Source organism: Triturus cristatus, chromosome 7 (genome assembly GCF_964204655.1).
Source record: "Triturus cristatus chromosome 7, aTriCri1.1, whole genome shotgun sequence".
Taxonomy (NCBI): Eukaryota; Metazoa; Chordata; class Amphibia; order Caudata; family Salamandridae; genus Triturus; species Triturus cristatus.
In genome coordinates, this window is record NC_140590.1 from 658,734,511 (window position 1) to 658,757,663 (window position 23,153).

Here is a 23,153-nt window from a genome sequence, read left to right on the forward strand (position 1 = left end):
CTCAGGATGACATTTATCCATCCAGGCCGTCTCCTCCAGAGGACTCCCTGGGGTTCCACCACTTAATACAGCGGGCGGCACACTACCATGGGGTAGAATTACATAGCGAGCCAGTTGAGGACGATTTTCTGCTGGACACTTTTGATTTACAAGATGAGGCCTCAGCAATATTGCCTATGCTAAAAGGGGTAACCAAACATGCTGCAGAGGTGTTCAAGGACCCAGTCAGAGCTAGGGTACTAAACCCCAGGATAGAGAAAAATAAAGCAGCCCCCACAGATCCTGCATATATTAAAGGACCTGCTCCCTTGGACTCTTTGGTGGTATCCACATCTAGGAAGCGGTCTAACTCTCAATCCTCAGGGGAGGCTCCCCCTCCAGATAAGGAGTCAAAGCTCTTAGATGCGTCTGGTAAACGCACTGCCTTGCAGGCCGCAAATATGTGGTGCATTGCCAACACACAAGCTCTGCTTGCACGTTATGATAGAGCACATTACGATGAACTGGAGGCTATCATGCAACACCTCCCAGACAAACATAAACACAGGGCTCAGGAGCTAATACAGGAGGGAAAGCTCATCACCAATACCTCAATTAAATGTGCCCTCGACGCAGCAGACGCAGCTTCCAGAGCGATAAACACCAGTGTTTTGCTTCGTCGTCATGCCTGGCTCAGAATCTCAGGGTTTAAGACAGAAGTCCAGGCATCTATATTAAATCACCCCTTTGACCAACAACACCTATTTGGTCCAAAGGTGGACGAAGCATTGCAGAAAATGAAAAAGGACACGGATAAGGCAAAGTCTATGGGGGCATTACAATCCCATACCCCTAGACGTTCATTTCGTTGTTCCTCCTTTTGGGGCACAGGCAGAGGTTACTCTGCCGAGAACGCCTCTACTTCCTACAAGTCCCCTCCTCAGAATACCTTCTCAAAGGGCTATCAGAGAGGTGGTTATAGGGGAAACAATAATAAAGGCAGGGGCAAAACCAACAACACCAGTTCTGCCACACCACCCGCCCAATGACTTTCACCCGCTTCCCCCAGACCATTCCACTCCAGTCGGGGGCAGGCTACAACATTTTCTTCAGACCTGGGAGACCATAACATCAGACAAATGGGTGACACGAATTGTTCAGTCAGGCTACTGTCTCGAACTAACATCTACCCCACCCAATATTCCACCCAGGCACCGTACAATGTCACAAGAACACACCATACTACTCAAACAGGAGGTAATCTCCCTCCTCCAAAAACAAGCTATAGAGCAGGTCACCCTCAATCAGCAAAATCTAGGGGTCTACTCTCTGTATTTTCTAATCCCAAAGAGAGACGAGACCCTACGGCCCATTCTAGACCTCCGGCCTCTAAATGCGTACATACATTCGGACCATTTCCATATGGTCACCCTCCAAGTTCTCCCTCTCCTGTGTCAGGGAGACTTTCTCACTACACTGTACTTGAAAGACGCATACTTTCATATTCCAATACACCCTTCTCACAGGAAGTACCTCAGGTTTGTGGTGGACGGTCAGCATTACCAATTCAAGGTTCTCCCCTTCGGGGTCACAACCGCACCATGGGTGTTTACCAAATGCCTAGCGGTAGTAGCAGCTCACCTCAGACGGCAACACATTCACGTCTTCCCTTACTTGGACGACTGGCTCATAAAAGCCGCGTCCTACGGCCAATGTGTGCAACATACAAACAGCACCATCCAACTGCTCCACCGGCTAGGCTTCACGGTGAACCATCAGAAGTCCCACCTCATACCATCTCGCACAAAGCAACATCTCGGGGCCACTATAGACACCTCCAAGGCTATAGACTATCCCAATTCAGCCAGAATCGCAAGCATACAAGCCTTGCGCCAAACATTCACTCTTCAACACTCTCTCCCAGCACGAGTGTTTATGAAGCTAATAGGGATGATGGCATCTTGCATCTTCATAGTGCCCCATGCAAGACTCCACATGCGTCCAATCCAAGAGTGCCTAGCACGGCAGTGGAACCAGGCCCAGGGACAGCTGACGGATCTGGTGTTGGTGGACGGCCGCACCCATCACTCTCTGCAGTGGTGGAACACCACAAACCTTTCCAAAGGGCGGCCGTTCCTGGACCCGGTTCCTCAGGTGGTTCTAACGACGGACGCATCGCTCTCCGGCTGGGGAGCGCACCTTCTACACCTCACAGTGCAAGGTCTATGGACGCCACAGCAAAAAGTACTCCACATCAACCATCTGGAGTTATTGGCGATCTTTCTAGCCCTGAAATCCTTTCAGAAACAAATTTCAGCCAAAGCAGTCCTCATTCGCACAGACAATATGACTGCGATGTATAATATTCAAAAACAGGGGGGGGACACACTCTCCCCAGCTCTCCCGCTTAGCACAGAGCATATGGAGATGGGCAATTCCACAAAAAATCTTTCTCCTGGCACAGCACGTCCCAGGCATACAAAACACCATGGCGGATCTGCTCAGCAGACAAACGCAGCAAATGCACGAATGGGAACGGCATCCACAAGTTCTTCGCCCATTCTTCCACAAGTGGGGGCATCCTCAGATAGACCTCTTCGCCACCCACAAACAAAAAATGCCCAAGCTTCGCCGCCAGATACCCACACCCATTGTCCAAAGGCAATGCGATATGGATGAACTGGTCAGGCAAATTTGCGTACGCCTTTCCACCTCTCCCGCTAATTCCGTTAGTGGTAAGGAAGCTACAGCAGCACTCCCTCACACTCATTCTGGTAGCTCCAACATGGGCCAGGCAGCCGTGGTACACCACACTGCTACATCTATCGGTAGTACCACATCAAAAACTGCACCTGTCCCCATGCCTCCTAACACAGAACCATGGAGAAATCAGGCACCCGGACCCAGCTCAGCTCAACCTTGCGATCTGGCTCCTGAAATCTTAGAATTTGGATACCTTAACCTTCCCCCTGATTGCATGAACATTATCAAGGAAGCCAGACGTCCTACCACTCGAGCATGCTATGCCGCAAAGTGGAAGAGATTTGTTGTTTACTGCCGTAACAATACAATCAACCCTTTAGATGCATCCATACAGCACATCATATGCTATCTGCTCCATCTTCAAAGGTGTAACCTGGCATATTCATCCATACGTCTACACCTCGCAGCAATTGCTGCTTACCTACAAAACAGACAGCATCTATCACTGTTCAGAGTGCCCGCTATTAAAGCCTTTATGGAAGGCCTAAAACGAGTAATTCCACCCAGGGCACCACCTTCCCCTGTATGGAATCTAAACGTAGTTCTTACACGGCTAATGGGTCCGCCTTTCGAAACAATGCATAAATGTGAGCTACAATTCCTCACCTGGAAAACAGCTTTCCTCATTGCTATCACTTCCCTTAGAAGGGTTAGTGAAATACAAGCGTTCACTATACAAGAACCCTTTTTGCAGATACATCACAGCAAGGTGATACTTCGTACAAACCCAACATTTCTGCCCAAGGTCATTTCCCCCTTCCATCTTAATCAATCGGTGGAATTACCGTTTTTTTTTCTCGCAACCTCAATCTGTTGCGGAAAGGGCTCTACATACACTTGATGTAAAAAGGGCTTTGTTGTACTACATACAAAGAACGCAACCTTTCAGGAAGACCAAACAATTGTTTGTCTCCTTCTCTCCACCGCATAAAGGTAACCCCATCTCTAAATCAGGGATAGCTAGGTGGATTGTTAAGTGCATACAAATTTGCTATCACAAAGCAAAAAGCATTATCTGTTCCACCTAAAGCCCACTCTACAAGAAAGATAGGGGCTTCTATGGCTTTTCTAGGGAACATACCCTTAGATAACATCTGCAAGGCAGCCACATGGTCAACTCCGAACGCCTTCACAAAACATTACTGTGTAGACGTGCATTCCAAGCAACAAGCTAGTGTGGGCCAGGCTGTACTAAAGACACTATTTCAAACCGCTGCAACAGATACCGGTGGTCGCCGCTAGGGCTGGGTACTGCTATATAATCTATGCAAAAGTGTACAATCTGCAGCTCATATGCCTCGAACGGAATATGCTACTTACCAGTATGCATCTGTTCTTGGCATGTAGAGCTGCAGATCTGTACTCGCCCACCCGCCTCCCCGGCTACCTGTATCCGTTCCAGTCTATCTTATTTAGATACAACACACCTGGGTTTCTTACTGTTATCACTACGCTCCATCATTTCCCTGCTGGCGAAAAACAATCTTGAGGATGGAGCCGAAGCCCATGCGCAGTACGGACCGAAGGAGGAGTCACCGAACTTGTGACTTCCAAAGACTGTCCAAGAAGAAAAACAAACTGCAAACATCCGGGCCCAACACCAGATGGCGATCTATGCAAAAGTGTACAGATCTGCAGCTCTACATGCCAAGAACAGATGCATACTGGTAAGTAGCATATTCCTTCATTGCTTACTATTCTGATTCAGGCATATGAATCTATGAAAGATACCCTAATACTGGATAAGGAACGCGTTACTTACTTGGAACTGCGGTTACCCAGTATTGGTATCTCTCATAGATTCACATGCAACCCACCCACCTCCCCTGGAAGGGCTCTCTTGGATCTCTCAGTGATACAACTACTTAGCACGGTGCTTACGAAAATCTGAGGGACTAGAGCTCCTTCCAGGAAGGTTCTAGAGGGTGGTACTAGTTGATTGGCTACTCTCCAAAGTTTGGTCCTTTTTTACATAAGGACGTGGATATGTTACGAAGGTAAGGCCTTTTGGGCCTATTACTCTATAGGTCTACTGAGACATTGCTTTGTTTATTTACCGGGGACTCCCATCCCGACGATGGGGAATGATTCAGGCATGTGAATCTATGAAAGATACCAATATTGGATAACCGCAGTTACAGGTAAGTAACGCGTTCCTTTTTTTATACATCTTCAGTTGGTGAGTTGTAATTGTGGACACCTGAATATATGATATTTAAACCTTATGTAACCTTTTAAATCTTGGTGGTACCTGTTTAAGGAGTGGACATTTTACAGTATATGAAGGAAGGATCTGATTGACTATTGAAGAAAGGATCTGTTTGAGTGTTAAGGTGTGAGATCATCTTTCCCAGTGGAGTTCCCTTTTACTGCTTTTTCATGGTGCCCAATGTCAAGTACATGTGATACTTGTTTTGTTCCCCTTGGGTGCTGTTCACAAGAAAATGCATCTAGGGAGTCTGGATAAGTAACTCGCACCTGTAATCTGGTCCAATATGTTCTGGTAAAACCATAAACCACGAGATCGAAAGTGGAATGATGTGTAAATGTCTCCAGAACCCAGAGATTGGTAATGTGCGATATGGTCCAATATTGCCATTGGATATTTTATTTTGTGATGCATGTTAATTTGTAGTAGTTAGCTTGAAAAAGCTGTTTTCTTTAAACATCAGCTGACCAGTGTCACTGATTTGGAATTAGAATGTTTAGATTTTGTTTCATTTTCTTGAAGAAATTGTTCGTGAAAAATAGGCAATAGTTCAGATCAGGATATTTATGCGATTCTGTGCTTGCATTTTTTGTTCACCACATAACTATAGATTTACTATATTTACCCTATAATTTGTCACATACCTTACAAAATTAAAGATTTCACCAAAAATGTTACTAGATCAAATGGATGAAAAATATTGCTGAAGAATGTGCTGCGTAACTTGCTTTTTTTGCTGCTTAATTTAGATAACTTTGACGTGTAATTTCGTCCTCCATGCCGCTTAAGTCTTGTAACCCTTATAATGGCAAAGCTGTGCACCACCACCACTACTCAGTCCTGTAATGGCAGCGGCAACAGATTGTTCTGAAAATAAATAAATGGCTGTTTGGTATAAAAGCCATCAAGTTTCAGTAAATTTTTGAGCCCCTGGCGGTTCCGCAGACCAGAGTTCCCAAATGAATGGTCCAGAATTCAATATAATTTAACTTCTTCATGCCCGGAACATTTTTAACTGCTAGTTCCTCAAATTACAGAACTGAATTGCGCCAAGCAAAAGCACTTGCTTGGTTCATGCCAAGTGTCTTAATTCCATTTACCCGCCCTTTCTGCATTGAGAATCAAACAGTCTTAATTAATAGTGTTTGTCAGACCATGAGATATGGGGAAGAATGTGTCGTAAGAGTATGGGGTGTGCATCTTCTGCCTCAACCTCCAGATGAGGTGAGAAGCTAAGAGGTTGATACCAGTAATGTGCGTACTGCGCCTGTGCAACTAGATAATATAAATATAGATTTGTTGCGCCAAAGCCACCCAGTTCATACAACAGTGTCATTGTTTGACGTGCTATACGAGCTGCTTACCCACCCACGTCAGCCTTATTAACTGAGTTCGTAATTGAATAGGTACAGAAATCTAGGTAGTATTACTATTTTCATTATAGCCATTCTATCTGCTAAAGACAGTGTCATCCTTATTCACCTATCACTCCAATTTTCATATTGCAGGACCAAATTTCTCCTTGATCACCCTCTTGGGTTTGCTACGTAGCCACATTCCCAGGTACTTTACCGGGACAGCGCACCACTTTAGTGGATATTCCAAGCGGTGGGGTTTGGTGCACAGTGTCAGGGTGATAATGTGTTATTCATCCCAGTTTATACATGCCAGAATGCCTCTCAAACCGTATGTATTCTCGGAGCATTGGCGGCAGGTGTACAGCTTAATGTCTCACATAGAGCACCAGGTCATTGGCATACAGTCACACACCTATTGGACGATGTTGATATTTGAGCGCTGCATCCGCATGCTGTTGACACACAGTGCATGCCAGCGGTTCCAGTGCGATGGAGAGTGGGCGCACCCCTGCCTTGTGCCTCGGTATATATGTACTACTGATGACGTGTGTCCATTGATGCAAACCATCGCCATTGAATCCTTGTAGTTTAACCCATCTGACAAACACATCAGGTATGTTGATGCATTCAAGTATTGTAAATATGTATCCACACTCTAAGCAGTTGAAGGCTTTGGCGGCATCAAGTAATACCGCTGCAGCCTCCAGCTCCAGGTTCAGTTGATGTTGGAGTGCAAATATAATACGGAGGTTATGAGCAGTGGATAGTATTGGGACAAATCTGGACAGTTCTGTTTCTATATACATTGTGTAGAGATGAGGAGCAACCAAATCTACATTCTTTATAGAATTCGCAGGTTAGCCTATCCAGGCCTATGGCTTTTTCCATTTGGTAATGTCCAAATAGCGCCTTGCGCATCTTCAACCTCTTTGGTCGTGATAGATATTCTCGCTGCCCTACCGACAGCCAAGCAAGAGCAATATCCTCACAATATTTATTGATTTCACCAGGACTGGATGTTGCACATGAGGAATATAGAGTTCTATAGAAGTCCGCAAATTCTCTCAGAATGCCCGGTGTCATAATGGTCCTCCCGTTATCGTCTTATTTTTATCACCTGTGTCTGACCTCCGCCCGGTTTCAGTTTAGCTGCCAGTATCCTTCCTGGTCTCTCTCCTTCCCCATATGATAGCGCCACATATCTACTTGAGAGACATTTCAATTCCCTCTCTGCAAAGTCCTGATAGCTAGTGAAGAGATCTTTAATGGTTGCTGAGGTGATATCGCTGGGTTTCTGCTTGTATTCCCGCTCTAGTTACCTGATGTTGTTTTCTAATCTGTCCTTCTCTATTTGAATCTTTTAGTATCCCAGCATTAGTACCTATACAGGTCTTATTGTTGACTTGAAGGCTTCCCATAAGGTGTCTGCTCCTGATACCGATTTCTGATTTATAGCAAAGTACTAGAGAATGGCTTGTCTTATTGTTTCCCTGTATACTGGATTTAGTCAAGCAGTGGCTTTGAACCTCCATGTAAATGGGGGGAACTATATTTAGGCACTACAATCACTAGGTTGACCTGCTTGTGCTCCGACAGAGTTCTCGGGAGATGTTGTACGTCTGTCACCCAAGTGCTAATCACCCCAGTTATCCAATCCAGTCAAGACCACATGGCATGTGCAGACAAAATAAACTTGCCTTCAGGGTGAGGTATCCTCCATGCATCCATCATATTGAAATCCTCCATCCCTTCTTTTAGCACTCTGGACGACAGAGGACAAGAGAGCCCACCTAGTGAGCCCTGCACCATGACAAATCAACCTTCCTCATCTGCGCGCCCTGAAGAAGCACAATCTGCACGTTGTGCTTGTCCAAATATGCTAGCACCTGGCACGTCTTGCGGGGGTTGTTCAATCCCCACACATTCCATGTTAGCATAGTGATAGTGCCTACCTATTGGAATCTAGTCATTCCCTCTGTAGGTACACCAATACAGTCTATGACATGCCCATGAGGCCACCTGTCTTGTTGCATAGTATAGAGCTGTAAAAAGATTTTTAACAGAACCCTCATCCCACCCCTCACCCACTTCAGCATCCCAACCATGCGAAAGACCTCCCAACAAACCATAACAGCTGCAAACTGTTGTACAAGTAAGAAGTAGAAAAAATTGTTCGAGAGGCCGGAATGACCAAAGGGACAGGGCTCCATAATAGATTATCAAATCTGCAAGTATTCCCTTTGGCTTCCGGCCTTTCCTCATCCACTCATGTATCCCAATCACTTCACTCTTCACTGGTCACTACTTGCTCACATTTACATACATATGGACCCACCCACAGGAATATATAGTGCCACAAGATCATTAATCATATACAAAAATATTTTTCACAAAAGTAGGTGTACTTTTATAAACAATTCCAATGTCAATCTATTAAAAATGCATAAAGACAATTTAACAATGACTAATGGAAAAATTGATACTCTACAAAAAGTTCACACCTTAAAAAAAGGTGAGAGAGAACACACAAGACAATACACTTTGTTATAAATTCATCAGCTAATTTGTACAAACAACCAATAAAGCCACATGATTTGTATATCTCATCTACTGTGCCTGTATGTTCTTCAAATTATATCAGTCTATGCGTTTTGGTGGCATTTAACCAATTCCAACCACCTTCTTCCAAAGAGTATTTTTTACTCTCTCTAGTCAGTCAAAAATATTCATTGACACCCAAGAGGTTCCCGGCAGGGGTTGTGGAGCCAGGGACCTGCGTGCTCTCTCGACTACCAGGATATGAGACAAAGCATCCAATCTAAAGATCTCGGTGAGCATGTTTTCCACGTACAGTTCTACTTTGCCTGTGTCGGTCGATTCTGGGATTCCAGCTATGCGCAGATTATTCCACCGGGATCGGCCTTCCAAATATTTGTTTTTTTTGCTGTAGTTATCTCTAGTACTTTTTCCATATTCAGTCTTTTACCATTAAGAGACTGCACAGTATCCTCAGTGTTGGAGATTCTTTGCTCTGCTTGTGTAAGTCTGGTTGCATGTTGTTCCAACGTGGTGGCTAGATGGTCCATATGCAGGTTTAATTGATCTATTTTCCTGTCAATTAACTGCAAACTCTGCTACATCTCGAGGTGGGTGTTTTCCAGTGTTCCGGCACCCTGACTGAGGTGGTCTGTGTCCAGCTCTGGTTCCACCGCCTCCTGGTTTTTCTGAGTTCAAAGGGGAGCTTTGACTGAGCATGGTCTTCTTTCCCCAGTGAGGCCATTGATGTGGCTGTGCTTCCTAAGGGTAGGAAGTTCCACCTGTCCGCGGCGCACCCTTCCTGTACACCAACGGCAGGGATTCTCTATTGCTGAGCTGCCCAACTGAATAATGACCTGCAAGGCACTGCTTCAGGGCTCGGCCAGTCTTAATACCAAAGGATAACGTCCAATCTCAGTCTTTCCTCAGCCCTCTGTCAGATTCAATGAGTATGCCACTGCTTCTCCTTTACCTTTACACTGTTCTGCACAGCATCGGGCTGCTCTTCCTATGTCCTAATACCAATTTTCAGGTTGGGCACTTTTTTTCAAGGATGACTCAGTCCCTCAACCTGTTCGGTGGGGTCCTGTTAAAATGTCTGCAGGAGTCAGGCGGTCACCCACGTCCAGGCCCTCTTTCCACTCCTCCCAAACACTTCAGTTTTTCTGCTGCTCCTGCTTTGGCCTGCAGGCCGTTGCCAGCTCCTGCCGATCTGCTCCAGGTCCCGGACCTTGCTCAGGAATGTCCGCTGCAGCGCCCATCCGCCAGCGCAGCCAACGGGAGCCCACAGCAGCACTTGATAATCCGTAGCTCATCGTCAGGGGCCTGGGTCTCCGAGAGCACAACCCAACCAAAAGTGGTGGTCCGGGGGAGCTGCCCTCCTACTGGCTTCTGACTGTCCCCACCCGGTCTCCCCGCGTCTCCTGTCAGTCAGTGGGTTTGTTGGCCGGCCCTGTTGCCCACCCTCCCCTACAGCCGACAGCCTCCGCGGATTATACAGGTGCATCCTACTGCCCAGACCGTTCCCTGGGCATACTAGGGGGCATCATGAATGGAGGCAGCGCTTCTTCCGTCAATGCAGGCCTGGGCCGCGTCCCCGGTCTACTGATGCAGCGCTCGCCCGCCCTCCTCCTGTCATGGGGTCAAGGGCACAGGAAGCTGGATTTTCCTTTTTCTCACCGTCTTCCGATGAGCACCCATTATCGCCAATGCTCCGCATTCGTTGCTGGTCCTCTGAGATGTGCAACTGCACCTTTTTGCCTCCGGGGTCCTGATCAGGAGGCTCGGGATGTCCACTAAACAGAACCAGCTGCAGCCATCTTGACCGATGCGGCCCCTCGGCACGATCTGTTCCCTCGTGTTCCTGCGGACCCTGCAGCTTTATATGCTCGATTTTGCATTCCTCGTGAGTCTCCCTTCACCAGCAACAGGTCCACCACTTTTACATTAGCCAACACCAACGGATTGCAGGATATATGTTGGATTATGATCTCTCGGCCAGCAGATCTGCACTAGAGTGCGGCCTTCTTGCCATAAGCTTACCCGCGCTCCCCAATGGTTTGAATGCTTGACTTGATCTCAGGCACTGGCGATCGCTTGGGCCGCATCCAAATCAATCATTTATTGCCCACCTTACCACCTCAGTTTGGACCCAGCCATATGCAAATCAGCCTTGACCCTGCTCGAATGGCAATATTCCATCCCAAACTGCCAGGTCAGGTTCTCCCTGAACCTAATTACAAGCAAATCATTTGGTTCCTAAGGGTGCTGGGTATGCCCAGAAGTGGATCCTGGGGTCACTGTGCCACTGCAACCAAACTGACCTGGCTGATGAACTTTTGTGAAACCGGTCCTAGGTTGCTTGTGTTTCGGTTTAGGGAGGATCTGGCTTGGCAGTTAGGGCTGCCCAGCCAGGAAGAGCAAGGTCAAGACCGATTTGGCTATGGCCGGGTCCAAACTGAGGTGGCATGGTGGGTGAAAAATGATGGGTTGAGATGCGGCCTGAGCGATTGCCAGTGGCTGAAATTAGTTAAAGCATTACATCCATCACATTGTTGTTTCATCAAATTTGCATGCTAACCAGGCTGATAATTTTCCAAAAGAGAATGGGAACCCCGCAAGCAAATCTAAGCCCTCCGGTCCTTGGGCTCTTTCAATGCCAACTTCTCATGGTCTTGACTGTATTCATCAATATTTTATTCCATAAACCAACCACACCAGTCGAATTTCCCCCAGGATTCACAAGCTCTTCAAAAAAAAAAAGCTGAATTGAAGGCAGGTTAAACCATCTGGTGCACCTAAGTAGAGTTTCCTGTTGTAGATATTTGAAATGTGAGGATCTTGTTTCTGATGTGTCTATGGGATAACGTACTTCGGACTATTATCAGCATAGATAAAATCAAGCACTGCAATCCAGGCTATTCTAAAGAACCTGGGGCAAATTATCATAGCATGGAATCCCCAGTAAAATTCTGCAAACTCCCCCAAAACTGCAGAAAACCCTGCCAGGAGTTCTATCGTACTATTTAGTTAGAGTTGCCTGTAGAAAACAAGGCAAACGTAAGCAACAGCAATGGCTAATGTTTAGCCCTGTAGGGGAAAAAGAACATCACGAGTACGTTCACAGTTATTTATCAGTTAGCTTAGACATAGAGTAACCAAAGAGCTTACTTACCCGATACGAGGGTGGGCAGGTTACAAAAGGATCTTGTAACCTGGGCGGGATAATCCTCGCCTCCGAGTCCTTAATAGAATTGAAACTTTCCGTTACGGTAGCTAGGAAGGTTTTCAATTTATGTCCGGACCGGAGGCGAGGATTATGCTTGTTTAAAGCTTGCTGACGCCCAAGTGAGCCATGCCAATAACTGGTTTGAAGTAAAACCGCCTAAAGGTAGAGTCTGAAGACCAGTCTGCTGCATTCAGAATGTCTTCCAGACGAGCTCCCAGGTAAATGCTTTGGAGACCATTGCTCCTCTAGTAGAGTGAGCCCCAAATGCTCGTAAGTCTATGCTGGCTTCCTGCATCACCTATCTGACCCAACGGGCGATAGGGGGAGAGGAAACAGCTTTGTGGGGCTTCTTAAGCGTAATTAGCAATTGACGTCCTCCTGGAGGGCAAAACTCCTCCGACAACCCCTCATATGCCTTGAGGCAAGAGACCACGCACCGCTTCGGAGAATCTGGGAACGCAGGATAAGAAATAGATTTTGTCCCACATTTGGTGCGCCTGTGAATGGTGAAGGTGACCCCCGATGAGGTGAATATCCTACGTGACACGTTCAAGGCCCTGACATCCGAAACCCATCTGCAAGAGACCAGGCAAAGAAGCATAGCCAGGTTCGCGGAGAGCTCCTTCCTGGAGCGGAATCTATTCGGCTGCCAGGACAGAAACAAGTTCAATACCTGGTTGACATCCCAGAGCTGTGAATACAGAGGCTCTGGATGTAAAGAGAGCCGAAAACCTTGAAGACTGCAGTCCAAGGGGTGCTCACCCACCAGAGAGCCGTCCACCAGGATGTGGCCTGCTGAGATGGCCTAATGGAAGGAATTTATTGTTCTATAAGCAGGCCCTCTCCTGCTAGAGCCGCCAGAAAGTTCAGAATGGTGGTCACATCTGCTGCCACGGGATTGAGACTCCGTCACACACACCAACGATATCACCTTCTCCAGGTGGAGGGGTAGCGCTTGACAGTACTGTCAGCCCAGGCCTAGGACATGTATTTCCGAGCTGCTCTTGAAAGGCCTGGGACCGCCCATCGTCCCCTGTAATCCACCACGCCATCAGGGCAAGGGAGCCTTGCGCGATTAATGGGTGGGGATCCTGGTCCGGATTGAGAAGGAGAGATGGAAAGCGGGGGAGAGGGATTGGAGAATGCCAAGAAAGTTCCAGAAGAACCAGAAACCAAACTTTTCAGTCTCCAAATCGGCGTGATCAGGACCACATCCGCCTTCTGGAGACGAACCTGTGCCGAGACCCTAGTAATCATGGTGAACAGGGGAAAGGCATAGCCTGCTTCCTCCTGCCAGTTCTGCAGGAACGCATCCGTCTTCTCTGCAAGGGAATCCGGTCTCCAACTGAAGAACCTGGGAAGTTCATGGTCCAGGCGAGAGACAGAGGTCTATTGAAAAAGGACCCCAAATGCTCCGGAGATCCGCAAACCCCCCCGGGTGCAGCTTCCATAGACTCACGTCGTGAAAATGGCGTGATTGGACGTCTGCTACCTAATTGTCCTGACCGGGAAGATACTCCGCCGTTACGGTGATCTGATGATCCTGGCAGTACTGCCAGAAGTTCGCCGCGAGGTCCGAGAGGGCTCTCGATCGCGTGCCCCCAAGATGGTTGATATATCGGACCGCCGAAATGTTGTCCATCTTGAGGAGGACGCAGGATCGGATTGAGTCCTTGGTCCAATACTGGATCGCGAAAGAGCCCGCTAAGAGCTCCAAACAATTGATGTGTAATCGTTGTTCTTGTGGTGACCACATACCTCCCGTGGTGAAGTCGCCACACCTCGTGCCCCAGCCTGATCTGCTGGCTTCTGATTCTATAACTGTATTTGGCGCAGAACCAAAGATTGTCCAACCATTTCAGGCCTCCATGTTGGTGAGCCACCATTGGAGCTCCTCCTTGGCGTCTGGCGAGAGGCACACTTTCTGAGAGTAAGAGGCATTAAAGGTCTCTGTAATGGAGCGGACCCGGAAAGATAGCCTGAATAGAGGCTAAGAGGAGACCCACTATACGGGCCAGCTGCCTGAGGGAGATTAGTGTCTGCGAGAGGACTCTTCAAATCTCGTGACAAATCTTCGTCATCTTGCGAGATGGGAGGCTGAGAGAAGACTCTACGGAGTCAATCAAGAAGCCGGTGTGGCGGGAAGACAGGGATCGAAAGGTAGGCGTCTTTGAGGTCGAGGCGCGCCATCCAATCGTGGGGCCGGAGGTTATCGCGAAGAAGATAGATTCCCTCCATCTTGAAGTGACGGTAAACAAGCCAGGAATACCACTACGCTTTGGACCCAGGAAGAGCGATGCTCCGGAGAGATCAGGACCCCACACTTTTTCCTCCTCCTCCATGTCGAGGATTATAGTGATCGGGCATAGGGCGTCTAGGAGCTTTTCTTGACAGGTGCGCCAAGACCTGTTGATGCCCTTCTTAGCGTCTTTGATGAATTTTGGGAGGAATGTGGCCATACGGGGATCAATGTCAGAAGTGGCCACCACTTTCCCTGCGAGAGAGGGACGAGGGCACTCCGCCCTCAGGCAGTTGCGACCCGTGGCCTCTAGTGGCTGCCGAATTCTGCTGGCGACGTACTGGGCAACATTGTCTGAAGGGGCCCAGTCCGAGGACCTTGGATGTAGGATATCGTCTGGGTTCAACATATCAGCGCAGAGGCTCTAGACGTCCAAAACGGGTGCGGGGCGGGAAGGGCGCCAGGGGCATAGTCGGCGCCCCCTTGGTCATCCCCTGGGGCGGGAGGCATCATAGGAGGGGCAGTACTTGCCAGGAATGCCTGTTTGAGACGATCGAAGGCATCGAACTCCATCCCCACGTCTCTAGCGCGCTTTGCAGACTGGGAGTGCTGATCGGCGGGGGTCCGCCTGAAGGAGAGGTGGTCGGTAAGGCCTGGGTGGCCCTAGCGAACTTGTCACAGGCCTGTCATGGTGTCATGGCCTGCTCCACCGCTTTGTGGATAGAAGCATTCACAGCGTCATGAAAATAATCGTCCCACTGGAGTGCGGTGAGTGGGGGGGGGGGGCTTTGGGGATCAACCTCCCACTGATCGTCCTGGTAGACGTCATCCTGGTAAGTATCCATAGGGCCAGGAGATAGCAACTATACCATGTAAGTGGGAAATTAGGAAGAGGGGTGCGCCTCAGAGTAAGGGGGACTGGGTGTCAGCCTAAATTTGGGGCGGGCAGCGCTCGCAATAAGTAGGGCAGAAAGCCCGGGACCCAACAGCCCTGGTGCAAAATAGAAGGGCGGGCTGCCAAACCTGGGTCCCAGCAGACTAGTCTGCAGTACTGACAGACGCAGAGCGTTATATGGCCTAACTGTACTGACCTTTAGGGCAGAAAAGCACCAGTCAAACACACTGCCTAATGGCAGGTAGAGACCCGTTTCCAACGCGGGCGTTCAGCAGGGAGCGTGGAAGCTTAATGCTGCCGAATGGCAGTATAAACAAACCCGGGCAACGGGTGTCAGCAGGCATGCGAAACAAGGCTCCTCATGGCAGTGCGAGCTGGATGCTGGAATGCGCGGAATGCACAACATCCAAGCTTGCACGCCGCGGAACAGTGCGCACAGGCGCCCCTGACAGTGGGAGGAGTTCACCGTGAACCTACAACAACATATATGGCCGCTAGGTAGCTAAGACGCTCCCACGGCCAGGCGCGAGTCAGCCGAGTAGCGGTTGACTCGCGGAAAAAATAATCAATCAAACTGAAGGGAAACTTATAAAAGTCCAAAGTGACCCTAACAGCGGAAAACCTGAGGCGGGCACGCGCCGGCGATTGAACGCTTGATGCGCGCGACAGCTCTCAGCTGTGCTGTGAGGGAAACTGCCCCTAAAGCAATCAAAACAATCAAGAAAGGTCACAGAATGAAATAGATCACAGCGCTGCGCAAAGCGCGTATATACAAAAGGCTGCGACGCCCAATACACACGAGAATTGATTTACAATCAGAGAGAAAGAAATATATCAGACTTATCTGCTGCAGGCAGCGACGAAAGAGGAGGATGGAAAGTAACAGAGGACTATCAGCTCCCTGGAGGCCTGTGATTGGTGTAGATGGATGGGGCACTCTATCATGGACACTATTGTTTTAACTGTGTTATTCTCAATGTTTCATGGGAATGGTGGTTTGTTTTGCTTTTACTTCAAATGGCTGCTATTCGATAAATTGGAGAAAGAATAGCATAATCCTCGCCTCCTGTCCTGACAGAATTCTGTTTTGATAGCATTTAGTTTGAGATGGCTGCAGTTCAGCCAGTTTTCTTTTTTTTTTTTTTGTAAGGCTGTGTTGAGAGACTTAATCTCTTCAGGGGGAAGAGAGTTTTTAGTACAGTTTGGTGTTGTCAGCGCACATGTGATAGTGTATGTTAGATGAGTTCAACAGATCAAATAAAGGTTCCATGAATAGGTTAAAGAGCGTGAGTAACAGTGAGGAATCCTGTGGGACTCCTAGTGTGACCCATAGTAGGGTTGGATAGAGATGTATTGAACTTTATTCTTTGGGTTCTACTGTGGAGAAAAGAAGTGAACCAGTTAAGAACGGACCCTGATGACCCCATCCTATGTTTAAGTTGGTCTAAGAGGCTCTTGCGTTTGACCATATCGAAGGCTGATGAGAGGTAGAGTTGGATGAGATGGCAGGATTCGTTCAGATCCAATATTATTAGGGCACCATCAACTAGATGAGTGAGCGCTGATTAAGTAATGTGGCCCTGGCGGAAGCTGGCTTGGAATTGATCTAGGAGGCTGAACTATTCAATGTACACAGTTGTGCACATACACATTTCTACAAGAGCTTCGCCCGTGTCGTTCTATACGAAATTGGCTGGAAATTGTTTGGATCAGTGTGATCTGCTGTGGATTTCTTCAAAATAATGCCAGCTTTAAGGCAGTTAGGGATCAGATCTTGGAGTAGAGCGGCAGTAACTATCTTAGCTGGTATTGGGCTGCTAAAGTGGTTTCAGGGTTTTACTGCTGTTAGTATTTTGAGAATGTTGACTTCATATGTTTTGAATGTGTTTGGCATGTGTCCCCTAAGTTTTTGCTTTGTGACCTCCCGGTTTTGACTTTTTTTTGCTGGCGTAGTGTTTCTGCACACTTTTCTCACTGCTGATCAGTGGTAAAGTGCATGTGCTCCCGTGGTAAATTGTTATGGATTGGTGTTTCCATGATTGGATATTTGGGATACTTGTTAGTCCATAGTAAAGTGCCTTGAGTGTGCCAGGGCCTGTGAATCAAATGCTACTAGTGGGCCTGCAGCACTGATTGTGCCACCCACGTGAGTAGCCCTGAAAAGGTAACTCAGACCTGCCATTATGGAGTCTGCACACAGTTTGTAACTGGCATGCCGACTTGGCCAGTGCACACACTTCCCTTTTCTTACATGTCAGCCACCCCTAAGCTAGGCCCAAGATACCCCTGCGGGTGGAGTGCCGTGCATGTGAAAGGTAGGACATGCCCTGGTGTGTGCGGCATGTCCTGATAGCGAATTACAGCCAATTTCATTTTCGCTATTGCAAGGCTAACTGTTTCCCATAGGACAGAATGGGGAGTTTGTTTATAACATCTTATAAACATAACTGCCCCGGGGAATTGGGTTGGAAAATAAAGTTTAGTATGCCTGAACTCCGAATCTTAAGATGCATCTTTTAGTGAAGGTGATTTTTACATTCTGTGTTTGAAAATACCGCTTTTAGAAAGTAGGTATTTTCATGCTCAGTCATCCCGTGTGCTTCTGCTGGAAGTGGATTGCCTGTCTGGGTTTTGGATGATAGAATGCTGGGGAGCAGGAGTGGCTCCAGATAGCCTAGGTGGGTCAGGAAGGGGCAATAGACCTGGGTTGCAATTGGGGAAGGGCGAGGAGATTTCCTTGCACCTCAAAGGGCGTGGTCTGCCTCTGACCATGCCGTCTCCACCTCCTGCCCAGAAGTCACACCAGAGAAGGCAGAATTGGTTGTGGCTGGGCACAGTCACTCTCTGCCTAAGAGATAAAAGGATTTTGGGATATACCTTTTGGGGCCCAGACCCCTGAACTTTAGAACTCTTTTGGCTCAAGATGACTGCCAAAAAGAAGAGCTGGAGAAGCTGTGAGGAGGAACTACCACTTTGCTGTGTTAGCCTGCAGTGGCTGCTTCTGTCTTGGGCAGTGAAAGGACCGGACTGAACTTTCTGCAATCTACTTTTGTGAGTATCTCCAAGGGCTTAAGGTAGAGCTTGCCCCTGTTCAAGAAGTCTCAGGAACAGCAAAGACTTCAAGCTCTTCTGCCCTCAGCACTAGAGACTGTATGTTTTGTGCTGCAACAGAAGAAAAAGCAACCCCACGCCGTCTACGATGCCGCTGCCGAGTGTGTCCTGAAGGCACCGCAGAGGGCACTGCCGCAACGCCGCACCACTACCATGGTCTCACGACGACACCTGCTGATGCCGCCACCGAGCCGCTGCTTGCACCGCGACCTGTGGGCACCGCACTCCGCACCGCCTCGCTTCACGACGATGCCTTGGTATCCCCGACGACGCTGCTCCACGCCGAAATCGACACCGCAGCTTGCACCGTGGTTCGAGGGCACCGCTCGTAAAGTTATATGACGCACCGCCCTCATCCTGCACCGCAGCCTTGGCCTACCGACGCCGGCGCCATCGACTCCAGTTCGTCAGCCGACGACAGCGCTTCAGCAACGGCGACGCCGCTTCTTGCACCGCGACTAGCACCGCATTCACTTCGCACTGCAACCCTGGTCTCACGCCATCTGACACCGCCAGCAAGCTGCTGCTCACACTGCGACCTGAGGGCACTGCACTTCGCACCGCAGCACCCGATGCCTGCCGACGCCAGCGCTCCTGAGTTTAACAGAGAGAAGTACGATCTGCAACGCGTGTGACTTCGAGGACCCCGACGACTCCTGCACCAACCTCAAGAACAGACGCCTGCGTGCGCTTTGCTTTTAGATGCTCAACGAGAGGCTGCCGACGCCCTGCATTTCTAAAAGGTACTGTTTGCAGGTCTTCCAGACACCGTAGCTGGCCCGCCACGCCGCGGTCAGCCAGAACTGTTTGGATTTGTATGCTCACGACGCCGTGATAGCCCCGGACGGAGCTATCGACATCAAGAACATGTTTTTCTAGCATAATTTGATAACTGAAGATTTTTGAGTAGTGTATTGTGGACTTTTATCTTTTTTGGTCTTGTCTTGAGTATAAAAAAAATTGGATATTTTCCTAAACTGGTGTGGGGTCCTTTTGTAGTGCTTACACTGTATTACTGTTGGTTATGTGCAAATGCTTTACACACTGCCTGTAAGATAAGCCTGACTGCACGTGCCAAGCTACCAAGGGGGTGAGCAGGGGTTATCTAGCAGGGGGTTGCTGCTATGAGGTGTGAGAGGGAGGTGCTCATTAACTGTCCACAGGTCGCTTTCAATCTTTCTTGTTTTTTCCCTGAAGGAGGCAAAAACCTCAGTTTATCTGTAGATAGCACCTGTAGAGGCAGGGTTGCGCTACCCATTGGATTGTACCTTGATAAGTTCAAACAATTTCTGGGAAGATTTCTTGCATTATCTAGTTGGGTTCTAAAGATATTTCCTTTAGAATATCTGAAATGCTTGTAAGTGTCCTCAATGATCTCAAGTGTTTAAGATGTTGGAGGGAGGGTGGGAATCTCTACGATTGTAAAGCTAGTCGGAGTTTATATCAATCTGCATTTAGTCTGTCATTGAACCAGGGTTTGGATTATTTGGTGGGTGTTCTTTTTAGTTGTAAGGATGCTATCGCGTCTAGAATGTTCAGCATTGAGTTGTTGTAGTGTTGTCAGGTCATGGACATCTGTCGTATCAAATGGAGGTGGCCAGATTTTGCTGAGGGATGACAGGTTGCTCAGGTTGGTACTTTGCATGCTCCTTTTCCAGTGTTTGTGTTTCTTAAGCTGAGTCTTTATTGTCCTCATGGATTCAGTGATGAGGAAAATGATGCAGTGGTGATCTGTCCAGTCACAAGGGATGATGGATTCCAGTTGGATGTTGTTATTCTTGGCAATAATAAGGTTCAAGGTCACCCCCAAATTGTGGGTGGGACTGCCGTAGAATTGAGTTAAGTTAAGGTCAGCTAGGAACGATTTAAGGCTGTTGACTGCTGGGTCATTCCGGTCATTCCAGTGGAGGTTGAAATCTTGGAGGTATATCTGGGTGCAGTGTTGTCCTGCATTGGTAGAGAGTTTCCGTTATCTGTTCTATGAATGTGGTGTTCTCTCCTGGTGGGGGGTAGATGTGTGCAGTTTGCACACTGGACTGTTCTTCAGAATATCAACGCATAAGTATTCACATGAGGCTAGGGCAATGTTGTGTGACTGTTATACTGAGAGGTTGTTGGGTCTGCTGGGTCTATCTAATCTTATGAGTTTGTGGTTGGTTGAAACAAGTAAGTCCAGGGTAGTTGTGGAGGAGTTATTAAGTCAGGTTTCGGTAAGGAGTAACAGGTCCAGGTCGTGTGCAAAGATGCCTGCTGCATGTTTAACTGCAGATCTGCAAATGAGTAGCATGCATTTGAGGTGTGGTTTGGTGTCCTTTGCAGTTATCTGAGCGATAGACGCTTGCTTAAGGTTTGACTTGTTGACGGTTCGGTGATTGAGCCTGGGTTCTCTGTGTGGGTTTGTAAGAATTATTTTTATTTGGTCCTAATCTGCTCTGTAATTGGAATCTGTTGAATCAAATGAGAGGAGGTGGTGTGAATATCTCCATCGGAGAGAGTCTTTGAGTCTTATAGGCAGAGTGTAGGTGTTTGGGTAGGGTATCGTTCTCCAAGATAGGTAGGTAGATGCTAAGAGGTTTGGGGTCCAGATGGGTGTGGTGTGTGACGGTGGTGTAGGGCGATATTTAGTATCTAGAGCCTGATTGTGGCTATTCATCACAGGAGTTTAGTAGTTCCATCTGCTTGCCATCTCTGATGTGATGCTGATTAGATTTTGTAGGGCTGCCTTAAGTAGTTGTAAATCCAGTTTGGATTCTAGTAAGGTATGTGAACAAGAAATTGAGGTTTGGGTCCAAAGACCTAGAAAAGGGGGAGTGTTAGAAACAGTTGTGTTAGAGTCCTGGTAGAACCTGCAGGGTGCAGATCGAGGTGTCTATGGGATTGGGGGTGAGGAAGGTAGGTGGAGAGCTGATGAGTTTGTCAGGTATGAGCACATGTGTCTTATGTTGTGTGATCTTGTTTGAAAGTGGGTTATCGAGCATCGTGGGTGGCATAGTTTGTGCCAGAGGGAGTGGCTTGAGTGTATTTGAAGTATCCATGAGGTTGTGTTTAGCCGTTAAGGGGATAGTTGAGGTGATATGGTTATTTCCTTGGATGTGTATCTGTGTTCGCTGCTTTAGTGGGGTAGTAAGGGGGTAGCCTGGTTTGGTATTTCATGGATAGGGACTCCTTTTCCTCAGAAGTAGGTGGAGAGTTGGTGTTGTGTGAATTGCATCCTATGAGGAAGCCAAGAGGGGGAGGCGGGTTAAGTACTTAATGCAGCTAGGTTATGTGGGGAAATTACTATGGGTTCCTGAGGGAAGTCTAAAGAGTCAAGGTAGCCTTGTGAGGGGGCATGTTCATTATTATAGAATTTTTTTTTTATATGAAATGTTTCATCAAAAATTTCTAGATTTCGATGAGGATGTTCTCGTAATTGTATGAGATGGTTGCCTCAGCTCTGCATGAGTGAGGGGGCTGTCGAAAGTTTGAGCCCATGTGTGATTTTCTTGGATGTAGAGATCCAGAGTTGAGAGCAGAGCTTTTCTCCATTGTGCTCTTCTTTTAGTGTAGAAAAAAGGTCACTTATTTATAGCTCCTTTTATGAGCAGAAGGGTCAGAAATTAGCGTTTCTGGGTTAGATTTGAGAAATCTGTGTTTTAGGATCTTTGATGCATTTTTAGTTATATCAGGAGGGTATAGAAGTCTAAAGGATTTGCAGCCTACCTGCTCCATTGTAGTGTCAGGTGCTGTAGGAGCGTTGGTATCCATGTTTGTGCCAACAGATTGAAAAACGACTGAATGGGAGGATTCAAGTCAGGCCATGATTATAACTGCCAATAATGACTAACAATGTTTTACATGGGACTAATATAAGGGCACCTGGATAACAGGGGACATTGTACCATATTAGTCCCACTACTGCTGAGCAATTTCCAATACCACAGGCAACCGGATTAGGGGGTTAATAATGGACCAAATGAGAGATTCTTCCAGTTATCATAGCACCACCAAGGATAACAGGAGATGTAAATATATTATAAAAAAGATATGTAAGGTGTGTGTGTGGGGGGGGGGGGGGGGAAACAGTAGTTCTAGCTTGTAGTTATGATATGGAAGACCGTGCCTTGAAACGGTGAAAGGAAGCTGCGTAGGTTGTAGAGGGGATTGTAGTTTGTCTTTACCTGCTAGGAGGACTAGCCTGAAGTGTTTGTTCCTTTACTTTTATAGATTAAGCATTGTGTAGTCAAGACCTACCCCATTTTCCATGAAAGGGAGTGAGCGCCCTCTTGGGGTTGAGCCCTTGTGTCTTAATAAGGAGAGGTAACTGCTTAGGTTGTAGAGGGGAATCATAGTTTGTCCGTTACAAAATGCAAGACAGTAAGAAAGTTATCAGCCTCTAATTTAAGCTTCACCTTCCAATTGCGGGAAGAAAATGAGGTATAGTAGCTCATTATTTCTTAGATTGGGTAGGTGATGTCCTAAAAGTAATGAACAATAATGGGGATGGTGGACATCTAGTTTTCTCACGCTTGCAACTGGTAATATGGTTAAAACCCACACATTAGCTACTGTTGAGTAGAATCCAGAATGTAATGTGATCCAAAGCTCATAACCATTGACATCCATAGAAAATGCCAGGCTGTGTAGTGGAATATACTTTTTGTCTGTTGTAATGATGAAAAGTGGCCAGGTCTTGTTAGATCTTGCCTTTAGTTACAGTGAATTACGAAAGGAATCCTTTGCGTTCCTAAAATTTTACTTTAGAACCGGATCAGCATCCATGAGAGGGATCCAAAGCTAGGAGGAAAATCCAAAATCCATAGTACTTTCATTTTTTGTTTTAAAATCCGAAACCT

At 47.4% G+C, this 23,153-nt stretch overlaps 1 protein-coding gene across 1 annotated transcript in view; it reads left to right on the forward strand.

Annotated features, from left to right (window-relative positions):
• Positions 1-23,153, forward strand: part of PRKAR1A (protein kinase cAMP-dependent type I regulatory subunit alpha) — a 299,228-nt gene that overhangs the window by 143,321 nt on the left and 132,754 nt on the right. The gene's annotated exons all lie outside the window — the stretch shown is intronic.